This window comes from Pseudophryne corroboree, chromosome 6 (genome assembly GCF_028390025.1).
Source record: "Pseudophryne corroboree isolate aPseCor3 chromosome 6, aPseCor3.hap2, whole genome shotgun sequence".
NCBI classification, from domain to species: Eukaryota; Metazoa; Chordata; class Amphibia; order Anura; family Myobatrachidae; genus Pseudophryne; species Pseudophryne corroboree.
Genome location: NC_086449.1, coordinates 275,228,228 through 275,253,364, shown reverse-complemented (window position 1 = coordinate 275,253,364; position 25,137 = coordinate 275,228,228). Strand labels below are relative to the sequence as shown.

At 43.9% G+C, this 25,137-nt stretch overlaps 1 long non-coding RNA gene across 4 annotated transcripts in view; it reads right to left on the bottom strand.

Moving 5' to 3' along the window:
• LOC134932044 (uncharacterized) overlaps nt 1-24,233 on the bottom strand; it is an 86,098-nt gene extending 61,865 nt beyond the window's left edge. For 2 of the 4 annotated variants that reach the window (XR_010179235.1, XR_010179236.1), the window contains exon 1: nt 7,870-8,160. This is a non-coding gene — a long non-coding RNA (uncharacterized LOC134932044). Of the gene's footprint in view, nt 1-7,869; nt 8,161-8,312; nt 8,476-24,141 lie in introns of those variants that run through there. The other 2 variants (XR_010179238.1, XR_010179237.1) reach the window with 2 other exon arrangements.
• Nucleotides 24,234-25,137: the final 904 nt, after the last annotated feature.

The following is a 25,137-nucleotide window of genomic DNA, read 5'->3' as shown; positions in this document are numbered from 1 at the left end:
CGGTTTCCTTGTTTGTACCCACTATTGGTTAGTCGACATATGTCGGCAGGTGTGAGGGCTTTGTCACAAGCTGCTGTGGGGATAACTGTCGGCTTCGCCAGCGCATGGCAGTACTTGATTCGGGAAATTAAGTATTAGCAAATTGGTGTTTGTGTGATTAAAACAGTAAACACGATAGGCGAGATACAGTTGTTTGGGGATGCCCTGTCGGCATCAACGGTATTTCCTGGGTAAAAAAAATAAAAAAAAAATGTCAGGCTGTTATTGCCTTGTACCTGTATATATATATATATATATATATATTTATATAATCATCACTCTATACCCTCCCAAATCTGTATCGGTTGAAACAGCTGTTGGGCTGTGCCTGTATGTGTACACTTGTCGCCTTGATATGGAATAAATCTTCTTCATTTTCTCATCTAAACCGTGAGTGCTGGCTTGTTTTGCTTTTTCCAATGAGCTGGATAAGCGAGTGCCTTTATGTTATTTTACTGCCTTGCACCATCTATTCATTCTGTACTATGGTTTTGAGTGCTGTCATTTTTGCTCTTATATATTTTTATTGGAATATGTGGGGGGAGTGTTATCAGAATTGTATTTGTATCCTTCCTTCGGACCCCTCGGGGTTCCGTGATTATTTTTTGCCCGCTTACTATTCCTTTCTGTCGACATTTACTAAGTTTCTGTCAACCTCAATGTTCCTGGTAGATCCACATCGGGGGCGTGTCAGTACATGGTCATACACATTCACAACACATTACCGTCACTAGAGACCTGACAGGTCTGGCCAATCCACTTGCATATAGGTTATATCTATATGTGTATATATGTAGATATAGGTTTATATATGCATGGTTAGGATATATGTGTTTTATTGTGTATTACCTGATGTATATCCATGAATGCTGAAATAATGGTATTCTTATCATGTACTGGTTGCTCTGTTGATTAAGCTCTAGATTGGCCATGACGAGTTGCTTCGATCCTCTCAAGGAGTCCCAATATTCTTCTCTTCACATCGCGGAGAGAAAATTATGACAGTCAACTCCTGGCCGACGCAGAGCCCGGTCGCAAGGGATCATACACCGGCAGCTAAGTGAAATTTTATTTCTATACTTTGACCATGTTGCGCTGTATGCACTTGAGGGAGTGTTGTATTCGGGTAGGCATCCGATAGAATTACCCTACCCAGTGTGGGTAGGCTTGTCTATGTTTATTCTACCTTATAACATTGCAGCAGGCTGCCACGTGACAGAGGTGTGACCGGAAAAATGCTGAGGATGTCTCCGGGAGATGATGGAGGAAGGTATACAGCTGTTTGGTGGCCTATGGTCAGTCAATCTCGGCGGATTCCTCTGGTAAGTCTAACTTCGTGTGTTAGCCTCTTTCACAACGGTTGGTGACGCATTCTTTTGTGGGATGTGGTCATTTTAACCGGTTCGATACAGTCCTTTTTTCTGTTCTGTGTAGTCAGGGGAAGGTGAAAAGGTAAGAGTTCTGCAGCCTTGTTAGGTACACAGAAGTGGATGTCGTTTTTGTTTCCTCCACATCCACCACTTGTCGCTGAGTCTATCGGGCTGGTCCCCGCTCCGGCGAGCACTTGTCTACTATGCTTCGGTTGGTCAAGAAATAGACTGGGACCTGTGGGTTATTTATAGAATCCAAAGGGGAACATTTGGAGTTACGGTTGTTTCCCTTTACTGTTTTTCTAATAGTTCTTGCCATTCCATTCTGGAAGGGAAGATAGTACACAACGCCGTACAGAGGTGCGTCAGGATTAGAGCATTATCCGGTGGTCCCTGTATAAAGGTGCAAATCGTTGTTTCTCTCTGACTTTTCCTTGACACAGGGATCGGCTGTTGTTTCCAACAACACAAAGGTTGGAGGTGGTTTTTTCAGAGTTGATAATGACCAGTAAACGTTCGGGGGTTTTCCATGTGAAAAGAGGTCTGCAGATCCAGGGTTGGATTGGTTTTCCTGTGACACTTCATCAAGGTGTTCAGTTATTTAACCGGTTGGCTGCGGCCGGAGAGGCCTTTTTTGGTGAGAGGCTTTATTGCCGGAGTGGTTTTCAAGAGACCAGTTGAAAAGGTGGTCCGGGTCTCACCTGCACACGCACATGAATATAAGCCTAACGGCCAGGACATCGCTCCTGTGGTGTCTGCTCGGTTCTCTCCTTCTAGAGCAGGCTTTTTAAACCAGTGTGCCGTGGCACACTAGTGTGCCGCGACCAGTTGCAAGGTGTGCCGCGGAGCCAGAGCGGCTTCCTCCACCTTCAGAGTGAACTGTTTGCCCGGGCTCTTCTTAGAGGATCAGTCGTGCTCCGACCGTGACCTATGCTTTGAAGACGCGGCGGTGTGATGTCATAGGTCATGGACGCTGCGTCTCACCACCCACATCTTCCAGTTCCTGCCTGCATACACAGCTTTCCTTGCCCACCCACATCCACACCTGCCAGACCGCCCGCTGCTCAGTATTTGCAGCACTCTACAATGAACAACTCCCACCACTGAGAGACAGGGAGGAGGACAGCTGACTGGTAGGGGCTAATATCTGTTATTTTATTTCTCCTGTGGGCAACAATAGGCACCTTGATAAAGACCATACTGGTTGAAACGCGTTGGTGTTTCCTGCGGCCCTGAACTCGGTGAAGGTAAAAGCTTAATAGGGGAAGCTTCTGTATTACCCCTATACGCCCATCATTGTGCCTTCCACCGAAGGTCACTTAGGGTACGCATGCTAAGTCTTTTAATTGTAAACGTGTTTAAATAAACTTTTATAAGTCTGCACTATGATTCCCCAATATTTGTCTTTCATGTACCACTGCTTGAGGACAGAGACAAAGAATTGAAAAACGGTTGGGTTGACTGAATTCAAGTTTTATCACGTTTACTGTTTGGTTGGAGGACCCAGGACGAGGCCAGATAAGAGAATCTACATTTGACTGTTAAAATTAATTTTATTGGGACATTGCTTCAAACTATTGGCCTGATCTTCTATATTCAAAGGAGATCAGCAAAAGGATTGACTGTAGTATATATATTTTTTTGAACTTTAACCGGCTTTGAAATTGATCCACTGAGACTGTTCTTTCATACCCATTCTGAACGCTAAACGTAGAAGGTTTTTTTAATTTACTGACATCTAATAGAGTGTCTTATACCCTTGATCAGTGCGCAGGAATTGTGTTTTTTGTGTTTAAACAATAGGATTTATGTGGGGAGAATAAGGATTTATGGATTTATGGGGGGAACAATGTGAATAATTAATGTAGGGAGCAACATGATTTATGTGGGGAGCAATGTTATTGTATTTTCTGTGTAAGCCAATGTATGTGTTTTTTTTACTGTGAGGGCCAATGTGTGCTTTTTGTTTTTTTCTGTGTGGAACTGATGGTGCGCCTTGGCAATTTTAAAATATTGTTCGGTGTGCCGCGAGTAAAAAAAGGTTGAAAATCACTGTTCTAGAGGAATGAAGGTTCGGGTTCTGGGTGTAAATCCTGATGTCCGTGCATATAGATCTCCGAGATGGAGGAGCAGTACTTGCAAGAGACGTGTTTCCAGGGGAGAGTTGGAAAACTTGTCTGATATAAACTTGCTTGAATTAAGAGTTAGTTTCGACAAACGTATTCTTCGTGTTCTGCCCGTGTTAGTTCTGCTCGACGTCTTGTCAGCAGTGGCATAAGTGAACTGCTATGGCGGAACAAGGAGCAAAGCGGCAATGGCAGTAGATGCATAGTTTTGCCGTTGGGTGGAGAGTCTGGTAACCGCTATATTAACAAGCTTCGTTCCGGAGGTGAACGACGGAGAAATAGATTTCCTCTGCTGCCGTGATCTCCATCCGGGAAAAATTCGGTCGTCATCGAGGAGTTTTCACAGTCGTGACAAGTCTTTGAGGATTGTCGCAATTGGATATGTTGGCGTCTCGCCTCCAGGAGAGGCCTCAGGGTTATTGTTCCAGGTCAGGGGACGCTTAAGCTATAGCAGTGGACAACCTCGTGACACCATGGTTTTTAGTCGGTCTAGGTGGCCTCTCCGCTTTCATTTTGGTTTGAAGGTGATGAACGTGGGATGAACTAAGGTTCAGGCGATCCTCTTGGATTCGGTCTTACCACGGAGGGGTTGCTATCCAGGTGTTCATGATTTACTCATAGAAGATTCCTGACCTTTTTCTTTACAACAGGATCAGGCCGTGTTTCAAGACTTACCGCGGCTGCGTCTGACGTTGGGCGGTGGAATGCCATATCCTAATCCGAAAGGGTGTTCCCAGTGAAGTCCTTTCCTTAATTCGTTAAGTTACGGAAGAAGTAACGGCTAAGCTTTACCACTGTATCCAGGAAGGCTCCTATGGAAGCTTTTCAGCTAGGTCGTTCTTATCCATGCTTTACAAACCGGTGTGGAGGCAAGTTTAGAGTTGGAAGTGTGGCCTAATAGTTTCTTTACGAAAACTTTTTTCTTGGAAAGTGGTCATGCTCTTGGCTTTGACATCCGTAAAGCGGGTGTTGGATGTGGTGGTTTTGTCTCACAAGAGCCTTGTTTGATCTTTCGTGTGGATAGAAAGGAATTGAGAACTTGTTTAGTAGTTCTGCCGAGAGTGGTTTTCTGGGTTTCCCAGAATTTGCCCTATATTGATGCCGGTGGTTACTTAGGCATTAGCTGATTCAAATTCCCTCGATGTAGTCAGGGATTTGAATATTTAGGTCGCCAGTTTGGTTACGCGCTGGATTTGGATGCTATTTGGCATGTTCGTTCTACGGCTGGATTGCCGTCACCGAAGTCGGTGGAGGCCCATTATACTGGGAAGATGGGCTCTTCTTGGGCGGATGCCCGAGGAGTCTCAGCGGGTCAACTTTGCAGAGTGGATACTTGGTCGGGTTCAAGCGCTTTTGCTATGCTCTGCAAGTTTGATACCCTGGTCGAGGGGGACCTTTTGTTTGCTCAATAGGTGCTGCAGAGTCGTTCGCACTCTCCCGCCCGTTCTGGAGCTTTGGTATTGACCCCATGGTCCTGTTGGAGTCCCCAGCATCCTCTAGGACGTATGAGAAAATAGGATTTTGGTACTTACCGGTAAATCCTTTTCTCTTAGTCCGTAGAGGATGCTGGGCACCCGTCCCAGTGCGTACTGTGTCTACAGTTATTGCTTTTGGTTATACTTTCGTGGTGTTTCTTCTCTGTCAGACTGTTGCTGATGCTGTTCAGGCAATGGCATGAGGTGTCTTATTATTGGTTGTGTTAGCACACAGGTTGTGTTACTTATTCTTTCAGCATGTGGCTGTGTCTTTTTCATGCCGTAGGCTGGTTTTCTATTGAATGCCACGTTCTGCGGTATGTTCGTGGTTTGAGCTGGTATGACACTCACCGTGTTTAGAAATTCTTTCCTCGAAATGTCCATCTCTCCTGGGCACAGTTTCTGACTGAGGTCTGGAGGAGGGGCATAGAGGGAGGAGCCAGTTCACACCAAGTTTAAGTCTTTATAGTGTGCCCAAGCTCCTGCGGATCCGTCTATACCCCATGGTCCTGTTGGAGTCCCCAGCATCCTCTACGGACTAAGAGAAAAGGATTTACCGGTAAGTACCAAAATCCTATTTTTGTGTTTTACACTGCAGCACCAGAAAAGATCAGTCCTGGGCAGCAGGGCTGTAATAGTAAAGCGCCGGGCATAGGGCTTACTGTAGTGTGTAAGACCCCTGTAATAGTAAAGTGCCAGGCATAGGGCTTACTGTAGCGTGAGACCCCTGTAATAGTAAAGTGCCGGGCATACGGCTTACTGTAGCGTGTAAGACCCCTGTAATAGTAAAGCGCCGGGCATAGGGCTTACTGTAGCCTGTGAGACCCGTGTAATAATAAAGCACTGAGCATAGGGCTTACTGTAGCGTGTAAGACCCCTGTAATAGTTAAGTGCCGGGCATAGGGCTTACTGTAGCCTGTGAGACCCGTGTAATAGTAAAGCACTGAGCATAGGGCTTACTGTAGTGTGTAAGATCCCTGTAATAGTAAAGTGCCAGGCATAGGGCTTACTGTAGCGTGAGACCCCTGTAATAGTAAAGTGCCGGGCATAGGGCTTACTGTAGCGTGTGAGACCCCTGTAATAGTAAGGTGTCAGGCATAGGGCTTAATGTAGCGTGCGAGACCCCTATAATAGTAAAGCACTGGGCATAGGGCTTACGGTAGCGTGTGAGACCCCTGTAATAGTAAAGTGCCGGGCATAGGGCTTACTATAGTGTGTAAAACCCCTGTAATAGTAAAGTGCCAGGCATAGGGCTTACTTTAGCATGTGAGACCCCTGTAATAGTAAAGCACTGGGCAGAGGGCTTACTGTAGTGTGAGACCCCTGTAAAAGTTAAGTGCTGGGCAAAGGGCTTACTGTAGTGTGTGAGTCCCCTGTAATAGTACAGCGCTGTAAGGAATCAAAATGTGCGGAGTTGCAGCACTGAGAACAATACATGTGGATAGAGCATCTAATGTGTTGAGCGTCGGACACAGGGGGTGATCAGACCTGATCGCACACAGGCATTATTTTACAGTGCTGCGATAAGGTAGTTGCTGCCTACAGGGGGAGGGGGTAATCAATGTGCAGGGGTGCGAACGCTTGTGCAGAGAGCTGCACAAACAAAATTTTGTGCGGTCTCTGCACAGCTCAGGACTTACTCAACCGATGCGATGATCCGGCGAGGAGCTGACGTCAGGAATCCTCCCTCCAATCGGCTGGGCACGCCTGCGTTTTTCCGGACACGCCCTAGAAATGGTCAGTTGACACCCACAAATGGCCTCTTCCTATCAATCTTTCTGTGATCAACAGTGCGATCGCTTTCTTCTTTAAATCCGTCACTATCCGGCAATCCCCATCTCCGGCGGCCGACACGCCTGCGCATTGTGGAGCATACGCATGCGCAGTTCAGACCCAATTGCACCACTGCAAAAAAAGCTAGAGTGCGATCGGGTCTGAATGACCCCCCACATTACTTGTTGGCTATACACCTATTTGCAGGCTGCCAGTATAAGGATTCTTAGGCAGATGCACACACTTGTTAGAGGCGCACACACACACTACTTTTTGGGCCCATACCATTCTATTCATTTCAACGTATCCCACATGCTGGCCACGCCCCCTGGCCCATTCAGTTCTGGAGAAGGTGCCATGGCCTCATGATATGCCTGTGCTTGATATTGCACCCCAACAGGCACACATACTTCAAAGAATTGTTTAAAATTTTTGTTAAATTTAGCTTCTGTGTCAATTTTATGGCGCAGTGGTATTATGCTTGTTATCAGTGCATACAAATCGCCATTAGAGATGAGCAAGACTTTATACATTCGTCAGATGAATATTCGCTTCTCTTTTGGCTGTGAAATTGTGTATGTTCTGTCCGACAGAATGTGGCCTTATATGTTTCCTCCCAGTGCAACTACAACCACTCAGCACAGAGACGGAGTCCAATGTAATGAAGATTAATACTACTCAGTGCTATAAAGTGAGCAGTGCAACTAGTGCTGCCTCCCAGGGCACGGGGCCGAAGGGGAGTAACCAGGGCTTAAAGTGGTCCTGGAGAGGTGGGGGAACTCATCTCCACTATCACCTGCGCACCATAGGCGCGCGCCGCAGAAAGGGGTGTGGCCTCACTAAGAAGGGGCGTGGTCACACAATAGTACCCCCAATTAAAAATCAGCTCCATTACACCTAATTACATCACTGTTACTTTAACATTAATGAAAAAACTGAGCCAGCCTAAAACTACACCTGCAACCTGGGAAGCATATAAGTTAACCCAATACACAGCCAAGATGGGGGTAGGGGACCCCAGCTGGATACATACAGAGCAGTATCACTATATAAACACAGCGAGGGGGTCTCAGCCCCGGTACTCACAGAAAGATCCCGAACAGCAGTGCAACAACTCCGAGCTCCTGTAGCTGCACCCTCATCGTCCACTGCAGGGGCAAACACAGGATTTGGTAGGGTGGGGGGCGTGTGTGTGTGTCATATATAAATAAAATGCCCCCGCACACACACTGGGACTGCAGACTGTACATACACACACACACTGGGACTGCAGTCTGCCCCACCACACCATGACTGCAAATTACAAACACACACTGGGACCGCAGACTGTCCCCCCCACACACTCACAGACACTTAAACTGCAGAATACATTACACACATGCTCATCCCCCCCCCCCCTCCCACACACACACATACATACACAATAGGACTGCAAATTACACACACACACATATGCTGGGACTGCAGATAGTACACACACACTCCCCTTCTCCCTCCTTCCCCAGGGACAGCAGCAGCTCACATCTGACCTGTGTAAGTGTAATTATGGGAGGCACTGGCAGCTGTGGACTGGAGCCGAGGAAGACGGGAGTTCCTGCCGAGGAGTAGTGCAGTGAGTGTCCCCTGCACTGCTTGGGAAATGAAAGGGCTGCACGGAGCTGTGCCGCGGCAGCACAGATCACAGTTCAAGCTTGAGGATTCTCTCACAAATAAATAAACAATAATCGGTGCACTGCGATGGGTCTGCCTGTCAGTCCTCCTGCATCGCAGTGCAATGATTATTGTTTATTTATTTGTGAGAGAAGCCACAAGCTTGAACTGTGAAATGTGCTGTCCACCGGCATCATAGAGATGGGGACAGCCGGTGGCACTGCACTGGAGGGAGGCGGCTATCCGGGGACTGCTAGACGCGGGAGAGAGGAGGGAGTACACCTCTGTCAGTGGGACGGAGGAGTAGCAGAGTGCGTCAGTGGGTCCCAGCTGTAGTGAGGTTTGACGTTGTCTGCAGCCGTCAGCCATTCCTGCGGACCGGCTGCTGATCAAAAGAAGAGGCCGCTCTTTGAATCTGATTATGGCGCCGATTGTGCACCAATCACGGCTAGCGGACCGCCAGCCAATGAGAAGGTGCCACTAGGCAGCTTCTCATTGGCTGGCGGTGCGCGAGCCATGATTGGCTCACATGCTCACCCACTTTTTTTTTTTAAAAAAGCCTTGCTTTCTTTTTATTGGCAGCCGGTCCGCCCATGAGCCAGGATTGGCTGGCGGCTGCTGCAAGTTTCCAAGTACACTGAGCAGACGCTAGTGGCCGGACGGAGGCGGAACTGGTTCCGCCTTCAATTTGAAGTGACGGAACGCAGTTCCGGCCCACTTTAAGCACTGGGAGTAACAATTGTTGCCCCTGAAGCACCTGTGCCCAGCTTGTGGGATGACTGGATGGGCACTCACTGCTCCCAGCCTCCTCTTTGTGATGATGTAAAAAACTATTACGCCTACAAAAGAATCTATTCTTTTTTTATAAGACATTTTAAGTGAATGAAAAATGTAACACAACTTTTACATTCACTGGAGTGTTTAAAATCACAAATGGCAGACATGACACCCCTGTAACTAAATCTGGTTTGCATGTGTGAGATTTGTTCCTTAAAATAGAAATGAAAGTCTAGCAAAGTATCCAGTGCACCCAAGAAAGTGATGCAGCTGGCTAAAACCTATTATAAAGCAATTTTGTGAGTTTAGAAAAGCACAAGAAACTGCATATGGCAGGGAACGGAATGGGGAATTCAAACAGGTTGTACAATGTAAGTGATTCTGTTTTCAGCAGCAGTGAACCTGCTAATGGAATACACAAAATGGGAACATAGAGCTTGAAAACTGGCAGATTAAACCAGCCCCGAGGAAAATCTCCCTGGATAGGGTTCTGTAATGATAATGACACCGGCTGTAATGATGCTAAGAGCGGTAAACTAAATTAAAGAATATACAGAGGATTAAACATAATCTTAAACTGTAAATTAGATCAGTATTTTAAGTTAAACAACTGCAAAAAAATAAAGTTTAAAAATGCATTGTGTTTTTTCTTCAAAGCTAGCATAGAAACCCAGAGCTCCTAGGAAGAAAAATTCAATCTACAATATGTAATGGCTGAACCAGCCAATAGACAAAACTGCATGAGGAGTGCTGCCTGGTTCACAATCCAGTTATCTGGGCTCCAGGCCAGTCTCTGGTATGAGGCCTTTTTGAACACAGAAGAGGGAGATATGAGGGAGGGAGGTCAAGGACCAAAAAGCACTATAATTATATCTTTATATAATTATATATGCTGCAGTGATATTTTATCATATTAGATAATCTACACTCATCATTTGCAGTTTGGGTCTGCTTAGAAAATACATGCTGCAGTGATAGTCTATTATATTAGGTAATCTATACTGTCAAATTTATCATAAGATATATTGTATTCTAGGATGATACTTTATTTCAACTTTAAATAGTTGGTAAACTCCTATCTCAGTGTTTGTTTTAGTTGAGTTTTATTGCATGCTCTGTAACTGGGGGAGGGGTGTTAAATTAATCCTTAATTGCAATTATCAGACACAAATGGATACTTACCATTCTTAAGGAAAGATGCTAGGCTGAACAGGGTTGCCTAAGAAGGGTTGTTTTAAAAAAGTTAAGAAAATATTACTATATAGACTTACACAGTTCTTAAACAGGATGAAAACAGACAGAAACATCCAACCAATGTTGCAACAAAACAACCACCCTTCCTTGCCTCCTCAATAAAAATCATCTTTGCATTTAAATGTATGTATATATCTTTCAAACTGTAATCCTCATGACCTCTAAAAACAGAATGCAACCAATTTTGTATAAAACCAGTTGTATTGTGATGTGAATGTGACTGTACTGTGTTTGTCATTTTGCTTTGTCATGCTCAGTTAACATACAGCGGAACAACAACAGTAAACAGGCACCTGAACTTTTAACTTTAACAAGTGAAACCTTACACTCTAGCCTAGATAATTTTGCTTTAATCTCAAATGAACCATGTACCACAAATTGATTTTCTGCATTGCACTTCATGGAGTATTCATAAAGGCCATTACATCATTTAATCTCCCAGCAACTCACCCCTCTGTATATGTTGCCCCCTCAATTATTCACTCCCCTCTTATGCTAGCCATACATCAGACCAACTTTTCTCCAACACTCCAAACTTCCAACCATCCAACTTGTCTGTTCAACTAAAACAGTGCTCCACACATCTAACCAACTTTTCATCAGTGCTCCACACATCTAACCATCTTTTCATCAGACCAACCAACCTGCCAACTTCTATCCAACTTGTGATGTCACGGAAGTAGGCAAACAGTACTTCAGTTTTGGGGGTGTTTTAATTCAAAATATACAGAAGTGTCTTTATTTCAGTGAAACTGGGCTTTTCTTTCATCACCATATATTTATTAAATTCACTTATTTTTATAGTAAACTATGGATCCCAGCATGGTTGGCCTGCCAAGGCAAGTTGGAACTTGGAGAACCACAAGTACCAGCATGCGAGGTATTAATGGGCCTGCTGGTACTTGTAGTTCCACAGTAAAAGAAATACAGAAATAAACACACATACACACACCTTGAAAGTATAAGTTTGCTTACACACTTACCTACATCCCACGCCTCCATTCATGTCCCCTTGTCCAGTAGAATCCATTAGGGTACCTGTAAAAAAAAAAAAATACTCACCTACTTCCAGTGAAGATTGGTCCTCAGACATCCAGGGGTTAAAAAAAGTTTTCCTGTTAATTATGCAGGTATTAGCTCCACTATAGCTGAAGATTTTATCTCATTGTGGATACATTTTTAATTCTAGACTTACAATGTAACAATTGGAAAAACAAATAGTTTCAGTTATGTTCAGTTAGGAATGGAATTCTCACTGCTCAATTATGAGCAGTATAATACCCCTTTTACACATGCAGCAAAAACCCGGGTTTTTGCAGGTGAATGCGCATCAACCTCGGTTTTTGGTATGTTTGAAAGGAAACTAGCTGAGAAGCAGTCAGGCTGAGACCTGGGAATGTTCTGCTTTACAGTCCTGGGAAATTCCCAGGTCGCATGAGTACAAACAAGTACAAACAGCTCGCACCCACAAATAAGTGTGGCTGTATGTGGCACTCGCAGTACCACCAGACTCACAGATTTTTGTTCTAACCACCTACTGGTATTCTCACTGCAGCTAAACACCATTCATTATTACAGTACATGTAAGCTCTCACAAGCACGGCCCTCTCCCCTCATGTGCTTTTCCTTCTCTTACACTATGCTATACTCAATACTCCCTTCGATGGCACCATACTCTCGGTTTTCTGCCACCCTGTTCCAGTGCCAGGTTTTGCTGATGTAGCTATGCTTAAATACCTTGTACTTGTCCTATATTGTCTGGAACTGTATGTGCTGTTTTCTTGTTCTGCTCATTTGTTTATGTACTCTGTAATGGGCGCTGCAGAGCCCACGTGGCACCATATAAATAAATAAAAATATTATTATTATTATTATTATTATTAATAATAATATTATCTACATATTTTGGACTCATGGTTTGCGCCAGCTTCACTGTATAGTATAACAGTATATGAAGCTATATGTGCGTTGGCTCTTATTGTGGCGGCGCTCGCAAGTGGCGGGAGGGGATGGCACTGTGGAATTGGTGTGCCCACATCTCGCTCTCCATCACGTCTCTCTCTCACCCCCCACATCTCAATCTCCATCACGTCTCTCTCTCACCCCCACATCTCGCTCTCTATCACGTCTCTCTCACAACTTGTGATGTCACAGAAGTAGGCAGAAAGCCCAACACAGTAATGCCCCCTGCACAATATTATGCCACACACACACACCGCAATGCCCATGATACATTATGCTCTACAGTAAAGCTTCTAATTACTTATAAATTACCTGCTCATTGCCAAAGGTTTCACGTGTTGAGTGTCATGCCCCTTGCCAGGGGTTTCATGTGCTGAGTGTCTTGCTATTTGCCAGCAAGTGTGCGCAGCCAGGCAGGAATGTACCAGCAGCAGGTCAGTGCTCCCATCTCAGTGTCTGCTCTTTCACCAGTCTAGTGTCCCCCATCATTACTGCCCCCCCAACCAAGTGTCTCCCCCTCTCAGCCAGCCCACTTGCCCATTTTACTGCCCCCCTTTCCCATCCTGCCCAGTACTCAAAATTTTCCACGGGTGCTCAATCGCAGGAGCACCCACAGAATCGGCGCCCATGTGTGTGTGTGTGTGTGTGTGTGTGTGTGTGTGTATAATGTGTGTGTGTCGTGAGGTGGGACTCAGCAATCAGACGTCTAAATAAATGACACTAAGGATCCCCTCTGGTGAGTCTCACCAAAGGGGGTCCTTTGTGTCATTTATTCTGACATCTCCACCATCATCATGGGCAATTTCAATATTACTATTGATTGTCCAAAATCTGCTGCTCATTCCTCCAAACTACTCTATCTAACCTCTTCTCTCGGCCTCTCCCAATGGACTGACTCCTCTACTCATCAGGAGGGCCACTGCCTTGATCTACTATTCACCAGACTATGCTCCATTTCTGAACTCACTAACACTCCTTTCCCCCTCTCAGATCACAACCTTATCACCTTCATGCTCTCCTCCATTAATTCAAAAACTGTGTTTCTGACGTCCTCCAATCCTCCTCAAACCCGCAGAAATATTAACACTATTAATCTTCAAGAACTTTCCACCTCACTCCCAACAACTGCTTTCACCTATTTCTGCATTCACCTCTCCTGAGATGGCTGTATCACACCTGAACCAGACTCTAGAAATAGCCTTTGATGAAGTGGCTCCAGCTACCCATCACACTCCATGTAGGCCTAGATGTCAACCATGGCACCCTAAATTAAAAAGATATCTACAAAAACTCACATGTAAACTTGAATGTCAGTGGCGTAAATCTCGTATTTCAAGCGACTTTGTCACATATAAGATTGTCTACTACTCTTATAGAAATGCCCTGGACACTGCCAAACAAACATATTTCTAAACTCTCATCTCTGCTCAAGCCTCTAACCCCAAATGAATCTTTAATACATTTAAATCACTTCTGAATCTTCCCTCACCTACCCCACTAGCCACTATCGAGGCACAAGATCTTGCTTCCTACTTCTAGGAGAAGATTGATAAGATCCAAGATGAAATTATATGCTCTTCTTCAGCCAGTGACCTGTTCAGTTCTTTACCTGAACCCTCTGGCACTCTCTCTTCATTTGATCCCACAAATGAAGATGAAGTATCTTCACTCTTCTCATCCTGCATCTCTACTACCTCTCCTCTTGATCATTTACTCTCACAAATAAGTAAAGCTCTGTCTCCGGTGCTCATCCCTACCTCAACTAACGTTAACTAACATCTGTAATCTCTCTCTCTCTCTACTGGTATTTTTCCATCACTGTTCAAGCCTGCAGTGATTACTCCCATTTTGAAAAAACAAAATTCTGACCCTAACTCTCTCTCAAACTACCGCCCTATCTCTCAGCTCCCTTGTCTCTCTAAACTACTTGAGAGACTTGCCTACACTCGACTCACACACTTAACTCACACAATTTATTGGACCCACTTCAGCCAGGCTTCCGTTCCCAACACTCCACAGACAAAGCACTGACTAAAGTGGTTAATGATTTGGTCACTACGAAGTCTAAAGGCCATTACTCACTTCTTATTCTTTTAGATATATCTGTGCCTTTGACACTGTTGACCACTCTCTTCTCATACAAACACTAAAATCCCTAGAGCTTAAAGACACAGCCCTTTCTTGGTTCCTATCCTACCTATTTAATCGCTCCTTCCGTTTTAGCTTCTCTGAATCTACCTCCTCTAAGCTACTTCTTTCATTTGGAGTACCGCAAGGCTCAGTCTTAGGACCTCTGTTTTTCTCAATCTATACTTCATCTCATCTGTTTGCAGATGATACTCAAATCTACCTATCCTCCCCTGATTTGTCTCTATGTGTACTGGGCCGTGTCACTGAATGCCTTTCTGCCATTTCATCCTGGATGATGTCTCGCCACCTCAAACTTAATATTTCAAAAACAGAGTTAATTAGATTTCCACCGGCCAATAGTAGGTACCAACCTAATATCTCTATCACTGTTGAAAACTCGACAATCAACCCTACACCACAAGCTTGCTGCCTAGGTGTCATCCTTGACTCTGATCTGTCCTTTGTTCCCCACATTCAATCTGTCTCAAAATCATGTTACATGCATCTAAAAACCATATCCTAATACGACACTTCTAAGACTCTAATCCATGCTCTCATTATCTCCCGCATTGATTATTGCAATAGTCTCCTAACTGGTCTTCCCAAAACGAGACTCTCACCACTACAATCCATTCTGAATGCAGCTGCAAGGCTAATCTTTCTCGACAGACGTTCATCGTCTGCAGATCCACTCTGTCAGTCCCTCCATTGGTTACCTGACCCGACCTCTTCGCTCTTCACATGATCTGTGTCTCTCATCCACACCCATTATGTGCTCCCACTCATGACTGAAGTACTTTCTTCGGGCTGCACCCACTCTGTGGAATGCCCTGCCACGCACAATAAGACTCTCCTCTAGTCTCCAAACCTTCAAGCTCTTCAGGCAAGCGTATCAAATTCCTGTACTGCCCACAAAACTTTCATAAACTTTCCTATCAAATTGCATCCACTCTGCACAGTCCACACATATCCTCACATGTCTTCTCATTTGCTTCCTCCCAACCCCGGTCCATCATTGCTGTGTGACCATATCATACAGCCCACCAAGAACCTTTGCAATCTGGTGGACAACTATGCAGTAGATAGCATCTATCCTTGTGTACCATGCCTATTTCCCTATAGATTGTAAGCTTGCGAGCAGGGACTTTCTGCCTCTATGACTGTTTGTTATTACCCAGTTTTGTTATATCATTCTTATTTCCAATTGTAAAGCGCAACAGAATTTGCTGCGCTATATAAGAAACTGTTAATAAATAAATAAATAAAATCTTTCGGTAGTGTGTGTGGATACATGCATGGTCTCCATAGCAGAGGCGGAACTACCGCCAGTGCAACCAGTGCATTGCACTGGGGCCCGCCACTGTCCAGGGGCCCAAAGCATGTAATGAGTCAAACTGACTCATTACATGCCGCTGTCAGCTGCGGGCAACCGCTGCCCGCAGCACACAACCGCCCGCAGGACACAGGAGTCAGAGAGGAGCGCAGCGGTCACGGGCATGGGGGTAAGAAGAAGAAGGGAGGTGGAGGAGGGAGCCGCAGCAGTGCTTTGTTACTGGTTGATGCGCTGCTGCTGCTGTCCCTCTGCTTCACTATAGGCTGTCTTCCGAGAACAACCTATAGTGAAGCAGAGGGACAGCAGCAGCAGCGCCTCAACCAATAACACAGCGCTGCTGCGGCTCCCTCCTTCACCTCCCTCCTCCTCCTTCTCTCCTGCCCGGGAATCGTGATCAGAAGCTGCACCGAGGAGCCTGAGCCAGCGGAGAGGGTAAGTATAATTCTTTCTTTTGTGCAAAAAGGGTGAATCTGCCTGCCGCAATGTGTAAAAAGGGTGAATCTGCCTGCCGCAATGTGTAAAAAGGCGGAATCTGCCTGCCGTAATGTGTAAAAAGGGGGAATCTTTGCCGCAATGTGTAAAAAGGGGGAATCTGCCTGCCGCAATGTGTAAAAAGGGGGAATCTTTGCAGCAATGTGTAAAAGGGGGGAATCTGCCTGACGTAATGTGTAAATAGGGGGAATCTGTCTGCTGTTATGTGTAACAAGGGCACGCTGTCTGCCGTTATGTGTAAAAAGTGTACGCTGTCTGCCGCTATGTGTAACAAGGGCACGCTGTCTGCCGTTATGTGTAAAAAGGGCACCCTGTCTGCCGTTATGTGTGAAAAGGGCACGCTGTCTGCCGTTATGTGTAAAAAGGGCACGCTGTCTGCCGCTATGTGTAAAAAGGGCACGCTGTCTGCCGTTGTGTAAAAATGGGACGCTGTCTGCCGTTATGTGTAAAAAGTGCACGCTGTCTGCCGCTATGTGTAAAAAGGGCACGCTGTCTGCCGTTATGTGTAAAAAGGGGGACGCTGTCCGCCGTAATGTGCACTGCCCCTGTTTTGCATGCAGGGGTGGGGCTCCGATGCCGTTTCTTGCACACAGTGCTAAAATGTCTAATTACGGCACTGTTGCTAGGTATCCATTCCTCTGGCCCTGAGCAGGTCCCCCTCACCAGATCCTCTCCAGGGGTGAGGGGGTGGACTTGGATGGGATGGGGGGGGGGGGGGGCAACTCATTTTGTCGCACTTGGGCCCACCGCTCGCTAGTTCCACCACTGCTCCATAGAAAAATGTATTTAAAATATAGTGCCTAAAGAATTATACCCTGACAAAATATTTACCTTTTGACACATTACATTTTGCCTTATATCAATCAACTAATGAAAAAAAGGCTACAGTTCTTAAAATGAATAAACATTAAGACTAGAATAACAAGGTTGGAAACATGATCAGTCCCCGATTTAAAACTTTGCTGCAATTTCAGTCTACCAGCTTTGAGCGCATTGATTGGAGAATATTTGCCCATACTTCCTTGCTGAATTGTTCAAATTCAGTCATGTTTCGTGTTCAGTGGCCAAGTCCATACACAGTTTTTCTTCACTTGCCACTCAAAGACATTCATCTTCTTGGCCTTAAGCCACTGTTGTTTTCTTGGTGGTATATTTAAGGTCTTTGTTGTGCTAGAAAGTGAACCACCTGCTCATCTTTAGATGTCTAGCAGAGGGCTGCAGGTTTTCCTCAATTAGGGTGTCCATCTTCCCTTCAATCCTGGCCAATTGCCCAGTCCTTAATGAAGAGAACCCCCCACCCCCATATAATATTGTCACCGCCATGCTTTACAGTAGGTTAGGTATGTTTTGTGCGGTGTGCTGTGTTTGGTTTTGGCTAAACATGGCACTTGGAGTTCAGTCCAGAAAGTTCTCTCTTGGTCTAACCTGATCATACAACCTTTTGCCACATGGCATCAGAATCTGCCAAGTGTGTCACTTTTTCAGAGGAGGCTTCTTTATTTGCACCCTGCATACAGGCCTACCCTGTGTCAAGCTTGTGAAATAATTGTCACATACACAGACTAATATCAGCCATAATGACTTGTAAATCCTTCAAAGATGCCATTGGCTTCTTGGTAGCTTCCCTGCTCAATATCCTACCGTCTCGGTCATCCAGGTGTTGGCGCCATACACTTTCCACTTCTTATTAATGCATTGAACAGTACAGTACTCAGAGGGAGATTATTAAAAGTCTTTGAAACCTTTCTGTATCCTTCTCCTAGCTTGTATCTCTCAACAACTTTATTCTGGAGCCCCTTTGAAGGCACCTTTCCAACCATGGTGAATTATTTGCATTACCATGCACTACTAGCAGTGCAAAAACAGCCGATTTAGTTATGTAGTAATTAAAACCACTACAATTAATGTAAATTATCCTGCTGTGTGATCTGGAAGGTCAATGGCTGTATCAGAGCAAGTGTATAATGGTTACTTTAAGGGTATGATCACTTACCCAAACCATGTACAGTATATTAGTAATGAAATTATATTAATTGTTAATATTTTGTGTAAATGTTATTTTCGTTTTCAAGCAGAGGATTATAATATGTAAATAAAGCTTTCATTGTATGTATTTTACTTTCCAGGTTGTAATGTGTCAAAGTTAAGGCTTTTGAGAGGTATGATGATTTTCTGTAGGCACTGGATGTAAATGTTAAAAAAAAGAAAAAAAAATCCAGACATTTTATTTCACAATAATTCTCTTGCTTTAAGTACAAAAAAAAGTAGTTTAAATTACACTGATGTTTCTTGAAAAGTTCAGAGCTTACATCAATTTAGCCAAGATTTGTGATAACATTCATACGCCGGAAATCATATTGAAGCTAATTGTGAATTAAATGAGACAACCTCATTAATCTCTTTGCACCTAATGATGTACTTTTTAATGCTGGGCATGCACATGCAGATAAAATGCCTGTCACACCGACAGGCATTTTATCTGGCAACCTGTGACCCTGCAGATATTGTGGACATACAATGTGAGATCTGTCACAGTGTATTGGTCACGACATCTGTGCTCTGCCCCAGGGGAGGAAACATGTCCGCTGGTCACTTGCAGCAGGATATACACTGCCTAATGAGGCTGATTGTCAACTGAGAAAATATCATAACAGACAGACATGCTGGAGAATCCATTGATGTTTTCTGATTGATTGCCCATATGCACTCTACAATTTCTGGGTAATCTGCTGATATCGGGTGGATCGGCCAGCTAACTGCAGCGTGTATGTCCAGCTTTAGATGGAGAACTTACCTGTTTAAAGTTCTGCTTACTGAGCGGCAGGCTCAAAATATACATATAACTGTAATGCCCCATAAATGTGAGGAGTCAAGAGAGGTTGTGTGAGGAGAGTTCTAGGAGAGAGATACTGTACGAGTGAGAGGGGACAAAGGAGAAATGCCATGTGTTATGACAGAGTATATATGGACATAGCAGAAAACACAGCTTAGAGAGCACCTGATTTGTGTGAGGGTGCATGCTATGAGGAAGTTGTATGAAATCTACAGAGGAACTCAGGCATCAAAGGTCACATTGCTGCAGCGGTCATGCAACGGCGGTCGCAGTGAAAATTTATTTTCAAAGTGTTTGACAGTGAGGCAGCATTTGTGGGCAGTAACAGGGGTTTGTCACTCAAATATAGGCGAGTCAGCACCATTGTACAGCCAAGTCACAGCCTGTGGCTGTGCTCCTGTACTCAGCAAAAATGGCTCCAGCGTCTTACTTCTGATGGCCACGCTGCATGACGATAGGGTTACTAAAGTCAATGACTGACTGATGTGCATCCGTTGGTTGGTACAAATGCCGGTGGCTACAATATATGCGTTATTTGAAAAAGTTTATTAGGTTATGCATAAATTTTAAGTAATAGCAAAGATGAGATCGACATTAAAGTAGACATGAGCCGGTTCGGTTCTCAGAGAACCGAACCCTACCGGACTTCACGTCACGAGCCCGGACCCACCTGACTCGGAAACCGGAACGAGGCAAAACGTCATCATCCCGCTGTCGGATTCCATATAAGGACTCGCGCGTCGCCGCCATTTTTACTCCGGCATTGGAGAGTGTAGAGAGAGGACGTGTCTCCGTTCTCTCAGTGTCCTCAGTGTCCGTGTCTTGTGCTGCATCTGTCCAGTCACAGTGGTTGTGTCCTCTGCTGCCATATGTCCAGTGCTGCTGTATTAGTCCAGTCCATTGCAGTGGTGCTGTGTTGTCCTGCAACAGTCCAGTAGTGGCGTCCCTGTGCTGTTCGTATATTTCCAGTGGTACTGCTGTATATGTCCAGCGGTACTGCCGTATATGTCCAGCGGTACTGCCGTATATGTCCAGCGGTACTGCCGTATAAATCCAGTAATCCTGCAGTATAATTACAGTGGTCCTGCCATATAATTCCAGTAATCCTGCTGTATAATTCCAGTGGTACTGGCGTATAATTCCAGTGATCCTGACGTATAATTCCAGTGATCCTCCCGTATAATTCCAGTAATCCTGCCTGTATAATTACAGTAATCCTGCCGTATAATTCCTGTGATCCTGCCATATAATTACAGTAATCCTGACGTATAATTACAGTAATCCTGCCATATAATTACAGTAATCCTGACATATAATTACAGTGATCCTGCCATATAATTACAGTAATCCTGACGTATAATTCCAGTGATCCTGCCGTATAATTCCAGTAATCCTGCCGTATAATTACAGTGATCCTGCCGTATAATTACAGTGATCCTGCCGTATAATTCCTGTAATCTTGCCGTATAATTACAGTAATCCTGCCATATAATTACAGTGATCCTGCCGTATAATTACAGTAATCCTGCCGTATAATTCCAGTGATCCTGCCGTATAATTCCAGTAATCCATATATAATTCCAGTGATCCTGCCATATAATTACAGTGGTACTGGCGTATAATTACAGTGATCCTGCCATATAAATCCATGATCCTGCCATATAATTCCAGTGATCCTGCCGTATAATTCCAGTAATCCTGCCGTATAATTACAGTGGTACTGGCGTATAATTAGTGATCCTGCCGTATAATTACAGTGGTACTGGCGTATAAATGGGGCGGTATGGATGGTGTAATGGTTAGCATTACTGCCTCACAGCACTGAGGTCATGGGTTCAGTTCCCACCATGGCCCTAACTGTGGGGAGTTTGTATATTCTCCCCGTACTTGCGTGGGTTTCCTCCGGGTACCCCGGTTCCCTCCCACAATCCAAAAATATACTGGTAGGTTAATTGGCTCCCAACAAAATTATCCATAGCGTGAATGAGTCTGCGTGTACATGTGGTAGAGAATATAGATTCTAAGCTCCACTGGGGCAGGGACTGATGTGAATGGGCAAATATCCTCTGTACAGCGCTGCGGAATATGTGTGCGCTATATAAATAACTGGTAATAGATAAATAAATAAATCCAGTCATACTGCTATATATATATATATATATATATATATATATATTCTCTGTTGCAAAGTGGATTTCTGAGGCCATAACAGCTATGCTGGTGTTAGACGTGCATCTGGTATCCACCATTAGTGCAGTGGGACTTCAGTGCCAACCCTAGATGGACCAGGTGTTTGTGCCGCACACTTGTGTCGCTTAGCTTAGTCATACAGCTACCTCATTGCCCTCTTTTACTTCTTGCCATGATGTGCTATTTAGGTACTATTTTTTTTTAAGTGCCCTCCTGTCTGACACTGCAATGCCACTCCTAGATGGGCCAAGTGTTTGTGTCGCTTAGCTTAGTTATACAGCTACATCATTGCACCTCTTTTACATCTTTGCATGATGTGCTATTTGGGGCCTTTTTTTATATCTGCCCTCCTGTCTGACACTGCAGTGCCACTCCTAGATGGGCTAGGTGTTTCTGCCGCACACTTGTGTCGCTTAGCTTAGTTATACAGCAACCTTGGTGCACCTCTTTTTCATCTTTGCATCATGTGCTGTTTGGGGCATGGTTTTTTCAAGTGCCATCCTGTCTGACACTGCCGTATAAGTCCAGGGGTACTGCTGTATTAGTCCAGGGGTACTGCCGTCTACGTCCACCCATTGCAGAATTGTTGAAAAATGACAGGGGCATGCTGGAGATGCTGTCAGTGGACTGAAAAATTGCTGGCCACTTTCGACATTCAGTCTCTGCATGCCACTACTAGATGGGCCAGGTGGTTGTGTCGCTTAGCTTAGTCATACAGCAACCTCTGTGCACCTTTTTTTCTTCTATGCATCATGTGCTGTTTGGAGCCTATTTTTTAAATCTGAAATCCTGTCTGACACTGCAGTGTAACTCCTAGCTTGGCCAGGTGTTTGTCCTGCTTAGCTTAGTCATACAGCCACCTCGGTACAATCTTTTGGTCTAAAAACAATATTGTGAGGTGTGAGGTGTTCAGAATAGACTGCAAATGAGTGGAAAGGAATGTTAATAATACCATAGGATCAAAATTACCCCCAAATGCTGTGCTTTTAGCTGTTTTTATGTTTTTTTCCCAAAAATCATCCAGATCCAAAACCAAAACCAAAACACGAAAGGGTGGTTTTGACAGAACCGAGCTAAAACCAAAACACGAGCAGGGAATTAGAACCAAAACCAGAACGCAAAACACGAAAAGTGCCCGCCGCACATCTCTACATAAAAGCATAAATAATAAAGAAATATCACAACAATGATTAAGATCCAATACATTATGGCCAAGAGGACAATATAATTAGTATGTCCTACTGTACATCTCAGACTTATGAATATAGAAATGACATAACAATATAAAACAAACATGAAAAAGAAAAAGAAACCCACCCCCCACCCCCCCAAAAAAAAAAAAACAACAACAAAAAACACACAGGAATTTCAAAAGCTCAGTACAATATTTCCTATAGGTTGTAAGCTTGCGAGCAGGGCATTCCTACCTATATGACTGTCTGTTATTACTCAGTTTTGTTTTATCATTGTTTCCAATTGCTGCAGAATTTGTTGTGCTATATAAGAAACTGTTAATAAATAAGTACATAATATAAAGGAAATATTACACTTCAGTATCCTCCTCTCTCTGGGTCCAAACAAGACAGACTTAATAGATTAAGATAATTGACTGTAAAGGTGCCAGCTAGCAGTTTCACAGAATTTAAATATTTTAGACATTTCAGAAGAATCCAAATATTCAATAAATAAACCACATTTTTTGTAGAACTGCTCAACCCCAGTTTCAATATCAAAATATACTAGTTGCATCAGAAACGCCCAAAGCTCACCCAAAGTCAGAGGGGCAGGCATTATTCAACGGCATAATAAGATCTTTTTGGCTGTGTGTGGATAGTGGATAGTAAAAACTGTGCTCGACCTATTATGTTGGTATCTGCCAAGGTTGAGCGCAGTTTTTCTTCTAAATATATTAAACTGAAGAAAGCACTTACAAATTCCATTACCTTATCCCAACAGCACCTGATCTTAGAACATTCCCATTGGTTATGGAAAAAGGTGGTGTCAGGACACTTATATTTAGGACAAAAACCCGACTTATCAGCCATCATGTGTTTTCTTCTACTCTGAGATATGCAGTAAGAGCCCTATGCATAATTTTCACGAGTCTCCTGCAACATAAATGAATGCAGAAAATGCATTGTATCATCAGAATGATGGACGAGGCCAACATATCATATCCGTGGTACACACCAGAATGATGTAATGAACGATACAACAATCCCGCGTTCTGTCCTTCATTACACTGCACTGGGACTCATGCGATATCTTATGATTAGTCGATCAGAAGATATTGCTTGCGACCGACGGGAACGTATACTTGCACATGCACACTGCCCAATATGCACAACATGTTGTTCCAATTCCTCCAAAAACAACATATCGTAGCAATATTGACCAGGTGTGTACACACCCTGACTCCTCACCAGATAAAGATTAAATTCATCATTATGATTTTATGAGATGACTTTAATGTTTAGATGTCTCATATATGGGTTATACGTGAAGAAGTCTTAAAAAACCCCAGTACTAGTTTAGTGATGAAAATATTTATAATAAAAATATGTATCAGAAAAAAGAAAGAGAGAAAAAAAGGAATGACACCTCAATAAAGAAAAGCCCCGCTTTCCCATGCTATGTAGAGGTGTCTAGGGGCATTGACTGAACTTTGCTTCACAAATGTTTACTTAATAAATTCCATGTCCTTCCCTTTGTGTTTTAAAACTTCATAAAAACACACCTGGAAATCAGCCTTTCCCAACTTGCTGCAACCTGTCTCCCATCTTCTATGAATCTGAGAGCGCCTGCATCACATTGCACTGCTAGGTCTCGTCTATACAGCTGCCAGTTTTATGTTACAGCAGAGGGAGGGAGTTATAGGATCAGCTGCAGCTTAATTGGACAGAGAACAAGCAGGTGTTCAGCTCAGTTTTTGGCTGTTTTCCAAACTTTGTTGCTGGAAGCAGATCATTAAAATTACCAATGTGCGCTTAGCAGGGAGAAAACTTTCAAAAGTAACTCGCACATAACAACAATTTAAGAACTTGTTAATATTCAATCTGAAGGTCTTCAGAGTGTCACGCTACATATGGCAGGTAAACTGGTTTAAACTGGCATCTTTATGATACCAAACAAGACATTTGATATTACTAGTAAGAAGTTTTGTTTTTGTTTTGTTTGTTTTTGCTTTATATCTAGATTTACAAAAGGAGAATTAGCAAAGTGAGATCTTATAAAATGTGTCATTGTATAGAGGTATCTCTGTCTCTAAATCCAGCATAATTGTACCAATTGATGTTGTTTACTTGCTTAGGGTTACTTTCAGAGGATTCCATATCAAACATAGTTTTCTTACTAGTTAACAGCATGCTGGACTTGACCAAGAAACTGGCTTGAAAAAAAACACTGTCAGATTTTTTGGGTCAGCCCGACAATCGGCCGATTTTTCGGGAAATTGTAGGCACTAATATCTAAGCTACACACCAACAGATTATATTTTCTAAAGTTACCATAAGTTTGCATATGTCCGCCCGCAAGGAGGAAAACATAGGAAATGTAGGCAGATTATTGAGAATGCACACACACTGCTCAATGGCCCTCATTCCGAGTTATTTGCTCGCAAGCTGCTTTTAGCAGCTTTGCACACGCTAAACCGCCGCCTACTGGGAGTGAATCTTAGCTTATCAAAATTGCGAACGAAAGGTTCTCAAAATTGCGAAAAGACTTCTCTGTGCAG